At 38.5% G+C, this 7,289-nt stretch overlaps 1 pseudogene; it reads left to right on the top strand.

The window, feature by feature from the left end:
* Positions 1–4,055: 4,055 nt before the first annotated feature.
* On the top strand, positions 4,056–7,168 carry LOC101678109 (annotated as a pseudogene).
* The last annotated feature ends 121 nt before the right edge of the window (positions 7,169–7,289 follow it).

The following is a 7,289-nucleotide window of genomic DNA, read 5'->3' as shown; positions in this document are numbered from 1 at the left end:
GGGAACCCTCCTACACTGTTGGTGGGAATGCAAGCTGGTGCAGCCACTCTGGAAAACAGCATGGAGGTTCCTCAAAATGTTGAAAATAGAACTGCCCTATGACCCAGCAATTGCACTATTGGGTATTTACCCTAAAGATACAAATGTAGTGATCCAAAGGGACACATGCACCCGAATGTTTATAGCAGCAATGTCCACAATAGCCAAACTATGGAAAGAACCTAGATGTCCATCAACAGATGAATGGATCAAGAAGATGTGGTATATATACACAATGGAATACTATGCAGCCATCAAAAGAAATGAAATCTTGCCATTTGCAACAACATGGATGGAACTAGAGCGTATCATGCTTAGCGAAATAAGTCAAGCAGAGAAAGACAACTATCATATGATATCCCTGATATGAGGAAGTGGTGATGCAACATGGAGGCTTAAGTGGGTAGAAGAAGAATAAATGAAACAAGATGGGATTGGGAGGGAGACAAACCATAAGTGACTCTTAATCTCACAAAACAAACTGAGGGTTGCCGGGGGGAGGGGGTTTGGGAGAAGGGGGTGGGATTATGGACATTGGGGAGGGTATGTGCTTTGGTGAGTGCTGTGAAGTGTGTAAACCTGGTGATTCACAGACCTGTACCCCTGGGGATAAAAATATATGTTTAAAAAAATAAAAAATTAAAAAAAAAAAAAAAAAAAAAGATGTGCAAGATTACAGGGAAAGTGTAGTAGGACATATTCCTCAATAAAAGAGCTGAAAGGACCTTAGAAGTCAGTGCAATCTTCATTTTGTTCAAGGGGACAGAAAAATTAGTGGGTGTATTAAGGTTCAGGCAGGAAAATATCGCCTATGCCAGGTAGTTTAATAAAAGGAACTTAGCATGAGAAATGACCTACAAATGTATTGTAAAGAGAGAAAAACCCAAGGGGGAATGGTGAGACCTCCCAGATAGTAGCTACAGTAGGAAGCTTACAGTGCCCTCAGTAAGGAATTAAGGAACAAAGGGATAATGCAAATTTACCAGAACTCAAGACCTGGGTGAATGGAGGCTTATGAATCAATCCAGAGGGAGCAGAAATCTCCAAGGAACAAGGCATTGCTACGGCCTGCCCAAAGCAAAGTGGTTAAAAACAGATTTCTCCCTTTTTTTTCTGTCTTTTTGTGGAATTGAGCTGGAAGCCAGTTGGCCAGAGAGCCTGAAAAGTGCTGCTTTCCAAGATAGGTAAAAAATGCATCTTCTGTGGTTCCATACAAATTTTAAGATTGTGTGTTCTATTTCTGTGAAAAATATCATTGGAATTTTGATAGAAATAGCAAATATTTCATAGAAATTGTGAGTACGTAGATTGTTTGGGGTAGTATGGACATTTTAACAATATTGATTCTTCTAATTCATGAGCGTGGAATATCTTTCCATTTATTTGTATCTTCTCCTTTTTCATCAATGCTTTATAGTTTTCAGCCTTTCATCTTCATGGTAAACTTATTACCAAGTATTTTTTTTTATGCAATTGCAAATAGGATTGTTTTCTTAATTTCTCTTTCTGTACTTTATTGATATATAAAACTACAACTGATTTTTCTACATGAATTTTGTATTCTGCAACTTTCCTGAATTGACTTATTAGCTCTTACAGTTTTGTTTAGTTTTGTTTTATTGTTGGAGTCTTTTTAGGTCTTTCTATATATAATATCATGTCACCTGCAAATAGTGAGTTTTACTTCTTCCTTTTTGATTTGGATGGCTTTAATTTCTTTTTCTTGCCTAATTGATCTAGCTAGACTACATTGAATAAAAATGGTAGAAGTGGGCATCCTTATCTTATTTTTTATTTCAGTTCAGCTTTTCACCATTGATTATGATATTAGCTCTAGACTTATTATGGTCTTTATTTTGTTGAGGTATATTCTCTCTATACCCACTTTCTGGAGAGTTTTTAACATAAATAGATGTTGAATTTTGTCAAATGCTTTTTTCTGTATTTATCGAGATGATGATATGATTTTTATCCTTTATTTTGTTAATGTGGTATATCCATTGACTAATATAATGTGATAATATATATAAAACATATATTTTATATATATAAAATATTACTTTATATATAATGTGAAAAATATCCATCGACTGATTTGCACATGTTGAACCATCCTTGCATCCTTGGACTAAATCCCACTTGGTCAAGGTATGTGATCCGTTTAATGTACTGTTGAATCCGGTTTGATAATTTTTGTTTGCATTTTGTGAGGATTTTTGCATCTGTATGCATCAGGGATATTGGCCTGTAATTTACTTTTCTTGCGGTGTCCTTGTCTGGTTTTGGTATCAGAGTAATGTTAGCCTCCTAAAATGTTTGGAAGTGTCCCCTCTTCTTTTTTTGGAAGAGTTTGAGAAGGATAAGTATTAATTCTTTAAATGTTTGGTAGAATTCGCCAGTGAAGCTATCTGGTCCTGGACTTTTGTTTGTTGGGAGATTTTTAATTATCAGTGTGACCTTGTTACTAGTAACTAGTCTGTCCAGATTTTCTATTTCTTCATGATTCATTTCTCTTGAAATAAACCCAGATATTAAGATGTCTCCTTCTTTGTGTCCTTTTAAGCCATACTGACCACTTCATTCACTACATACTCAGGACCAAACGACCGACAAAGGCAAGCTGTGGTCATCGGGTGCTGTTTGTAGCAACGGCTTTGTTTTTGTCCTAGTCTTGCACTGCTCCAGTTTCTTCCCTGCTCCAGTTTCTGTCCTGATCCAATACCCAACTACCTTTCCTGTTGGTTAGTTACCCTGTTTCTGCCTTTAGACTTGACCTTTGTACTTGCTTTCCTAGGCTTGAGTCAGTCATGCCTTTGTCTCCTTTCACTTGAGAATACTTTGATGTGCTGACTGCACCCTGATCTTGCTGTAATCAGCACTGCATTTTTTTTTTTTTAATACTGCAGCCTTGTATGTGGAGAGAAGGAGAGGTGGGCAAAAAGCAATTATAGAATTAGAAAAATATCTGTAAAAAGAAATTGTTTAAGCAAAGTCTACAAAGATCTAGGTAAGGACGATGTTGTTGAAACAGTATTTGGGAAAGATATTTAACAAGTTAGGCAAATTCCATAGTCTTGAAAAAGGCCAGACCATGTTCTTTAAGGTGGAACAACTCTAAAGAACATCTCAGTTCTGGAATACCCGTAGGATCTGCTGGGGGCTTTGTGGTGAGGCTGTAACTTTCAACACCTCCCTTTTCCTGGTCCTACTACTTTTATGATCCCCTTACCTAAGAGTTGTTCTCTAGGGTATTTCCCAATAACTTCACACTTCCCAGGGAATCCAAGTAATGACAAAATGTATAAATTTAAAATTTACTTTGATAAGGAGCTATAGCCAAAAAGTCAAAATTTTGAAGTATAGTCACTTTGATATGGAAATGGCTTGTTTTGATCAAAAGGTTTTGGAGACACTGATCTCTAGAAAGAAAAACAATAGTGGTGGAGAATAATTAAAAGTTTTCAACATTTTTTTAATAGAAAAAAATTTAAACAATCAAGAAAGAAGAATTACATGAAATTGAAGAGAAGAGAAAACTTCAGGAAGAAGACATTCTCCGTGAATTTTTGTTGGATCTGAATGAGGTCAAATCAGGCCATGTAGTGCAGAAGGCAGTTGGATAAAAACGGCAGTACAATAATTCCAAAAGTGTAATTTTGGTGGGCAGGTCAGAGTTGGGAGTTTTCTATTATCACATATCACTCTGCAGAGATGCTGGACCTGGAAGAGAAACACTACATCAAAATGGGTCAAAAAGCAAGAAGATATCTAGAAAAGAAAGTAAAAACAAAACAAAACAAAACAAAATAAAAAAACAGGTTGGAGAAGCTCAGCAAAAATAAATTCTAGCCAGTTTCATTAGTTTCTTTGTTTTCACAGAGGGGAAAGAAAATATTCCAGTATTTGATTTTTGCGGTGCATAAGCCCAGTCCACATTGTGCATGTGTGTGCATGTGTGTGCCATTCAGTTTCTGTCCAGACACATGGTCACTCTCCAAACCAGGAGGTCATGCAGGATGTTTGTGGTTGTGGGAGTGGTGCTAGGGTTAATGATAGAAATGTGGGATAGCAGAGTTGATGGTGAGGCTGGTTTGATAGTGGTGTCGGCTGCAACACTGGTGGTGTAGGAAAGTGTTGATAGGAGGGTCCTTGTAAATAGCGTGTGTAGGTATTAGGAGATATGTCATGGGGTTTCTGAGCAGTTCTGATGCACATACCACCCCCATGTCTGTAGTCAGCTCTTTATGGTGGGCTCACTGCTTCCCCTCCTTGCCTCAGAACTTTAAGTTTGGATAAATTTTATCTTACACTATATATGATAAATATTAGACTAAATATTATTCATGTAACTCAGTCTTCACATATTATCATTTATGCAACCTGGAATATAACTGCAACAAGGTAAAAGAGAAAAGCCTCAAAATTGAACTGCTGTCATATAAACAAACCCATACTTTTTGAGTATACTAGAGCTTCTCAATAAATTGAACTAGTTCATAACGACCATGGCATGTATCACAGAGATAAAGAGCCAAAATTCAGATACTATTGTGATGAGGCAGAGCCCTCCAAAACAGAAACTCAAATATTCCCCTGAAAGTGTATTGCTGATGTGTTAGTGTGCTCTTATCAAATTTTTCACCTTCTCCTTTTTCTTTTTCTTTTTTAAGATTTTATTTATCTATTTGGGTTTGTGTAGAGGAAGAAGGGGGTGAGAGCATAGGTGTGTGCACAAGTGCAGGGGTGAGACAGAGGGAGAAGCATATTCCCCGCTGAGCAGGGTGCCCAAAGCCAGGCTTGATCCTGGGACTCTGGTATCAAGACCTGAGCTTAAGGTAAATACTTAACCAACTGAGCCACCGAGACTCCTCCCATCTTCCTCTTTCCAATTTTGCAATCAGGTTACTTAACTAAGGTTACCAGGAATACACCATGTTTTAATTTCATGCATTTTTTTAAAAGAAGATATAATCTCTGTGTTCATTAAATATGTAATTCTCTTGCAAAAATATAAGACCTTTCGAAGGTGAATTATTTAGCCCATGGATAATTTGCATCCTATACTTTATATAACTTGATCACTCACTTAACACCTCATCATAAAGTAGGTTGATAGGTGGCCTCTGGCTAACTGATTGCATGGAATGTCATGGAAAGAAACACATCTCAATGCCACCACTGTTATTACTGATGTATTTGCCTCTAAAATACAGATTCCATAAATCTGCAAATGTTGCTACTTGTAAAAAAAAAAAATACAAATAACCGTAGAAAAAATACACTACAAATTCCATTTGGATTAACTTTGGATTTTCTAATGTTCTTAATTTCCATAAATTGAAGTATATAATTAAGTAATTTTTCTATTAGTTAAGAAAAGCTATGAGAACTTTGAGAAAAAAGTAGTAAGGGGCCACCAGTTATTACAACATATTACAAAGCAATAACAATTAAAACAATGTGATATTAATGCAAGAAATGAGACAGATGGGACATGATCCAGGAACAGGCACTATTATATGTTACTTTAATATACAATCCAGAAGTGTTGGGCTGCCTGGCTGGCTCAGTCCTCAGTCAAGTAGAGCATGTGACTCTAGATCTCAGAGTCTGAGTTTAAGCCCCACACTGGATGCAGAGCTAACTTTAAAACAAAACAAAACAAACAAACAAACAAAAAAGTTAAAAAAAATTAACAGAATGTTAGTGATACCAGTTGGGGCATTTCTTGTTGTCTTGAAGCTTTGATGAAGTCCTAAATCTCAGGACCCAAGGGATATTTCCTCCACATATTCTAAACAGAGACAGACACATGCCCATGAGCTTACTCAGAAACACAACATGGATCCTGGCACCTTTTCAGGCTACATTAAAATAGAGTAGAATTTCAAACATTGTCTTCAGAGTGAGGCTTCCTTTGGAGACAACTGCACAGTTGGGAGAGCGTACTATGTTTTTCTACCGCCCCTCATAGTGGCAGAATCTTGCTTCTTCAAGGGAACTTCAAGAGAATCACTCACCAAGTCTGATTTGACTGATAGAGAGGAAGTACTTTCATCACCCAGCCTGGCTGCCTGCTGAGCTGTAAAACTCGGGTTTTACCTGGTGCAGCTATTAAAATAGAGCATGGTAAGACCTTTCTGTCAGGCGGCAGCCATCAGCTCAAAGGTAGGCCAAGATCGGCACTTACAAGTACATCCAGTAACTATGGAGCAGTCCAAGGTAATGTGCTTTCTTCTCTACGTGCGCTGCTGGCAGTACTGCCAGCTCTCTGCGCTCCACAACGCTCCCCACCCAACTCACCGGATAAAGCGCGCAGGCTGGGCTACAAGGCCAGGCAAGGTTATGTCATATATCGGATTCATGGGCGTCGTGGTGGCCGCAAACGCCCAGTTCCTAAGGGTGCTACCTACAGCAAGCCTGTCCATCATGGTGTTAATCAGCTAAAGTTTGCACGAAGCGTTGTCTGTTGGAGAGAGCGAGCTGGACGTCACTGTGGGGCTCTAAGAGTCTTTTTTTTTTTTTTTAATTTTTTTTAAAGATTTTATTTATTTGACAGACTGAGATCACAAGTAGGCAGAGAGGCAGGCAGAGAGAGAGGAGGAAGCAGGCTCCCTGCTGAGCAGAGAGCCCAATGCGGGGCTCCATCCCAGGACCCTGGGATCATGACCTGAGCCGAAGGCAGAGGCTTTAACCCACTGAGCCACCCAGGCACCCCTCTAAGAGTCTTGAATTCTTACTGGGTTGGTGAAGATTCCGCATACAAACTCTTTGAGGTTATTCTCATTGATCCATTCCATAAAGCTATCAGAAGAAATCCTGACAGCCAGTGGTTCACCAGACCAGTTCACAAGCGCAGGGAGATGCTAGGGCTGACGCCTGCAGGCCGAAAGAGCCATGGCCTTGGAAAGGGTCACGAGTTCCACCACACTGTTGGTGGTTCTTGCCCAGCAATGTGGAGAAGACGCAATACTCTCCAGCTCCACCGTTACGGCTAATCAAAGTAATGTTTGTAAAATTCTTACCTAATAAACAATTCAGGACAGTCATGTCTGCTTTAAAGTGTTCTTTAATTTGTCTGTTAAATTTAGTTGTCTGCAGATTGTTCCATGAATGCATTGTCAAATTATGAAAGTTAAAGTGCAGTAATGTTTGAAGACTGTAAGTGATGGTGTATCTTGTTTCTAATAAGATAAACACTTTTGTCTTTGCTTTATCTTATTAGGGAGTTTATATGTCCGTGTTTAAAA

The sequence above is a fragment of the Mustela putorius genome, unplaced genomic scaffold, assembly GCF_011764305.1.
Source record: "Mustela putorius furo isolate JIRA1106 unplaced genomic scaffold, ASM1176430v1.1 tig00000421_pilon_pilon_pilon, whole genome shotgun sequence".
Classification (NCBI taxonomy): domain Eukaryota; kingdom Metazoa; phylum Chordata; class Mammalia; order Carnivora; family Mustelidae; genus Mustela; species Mustela putorius.
Note: the sequence above shows the minus strand (reverse complement) of the source record. Positions and strands in the feature narration are given on the sequence as shown.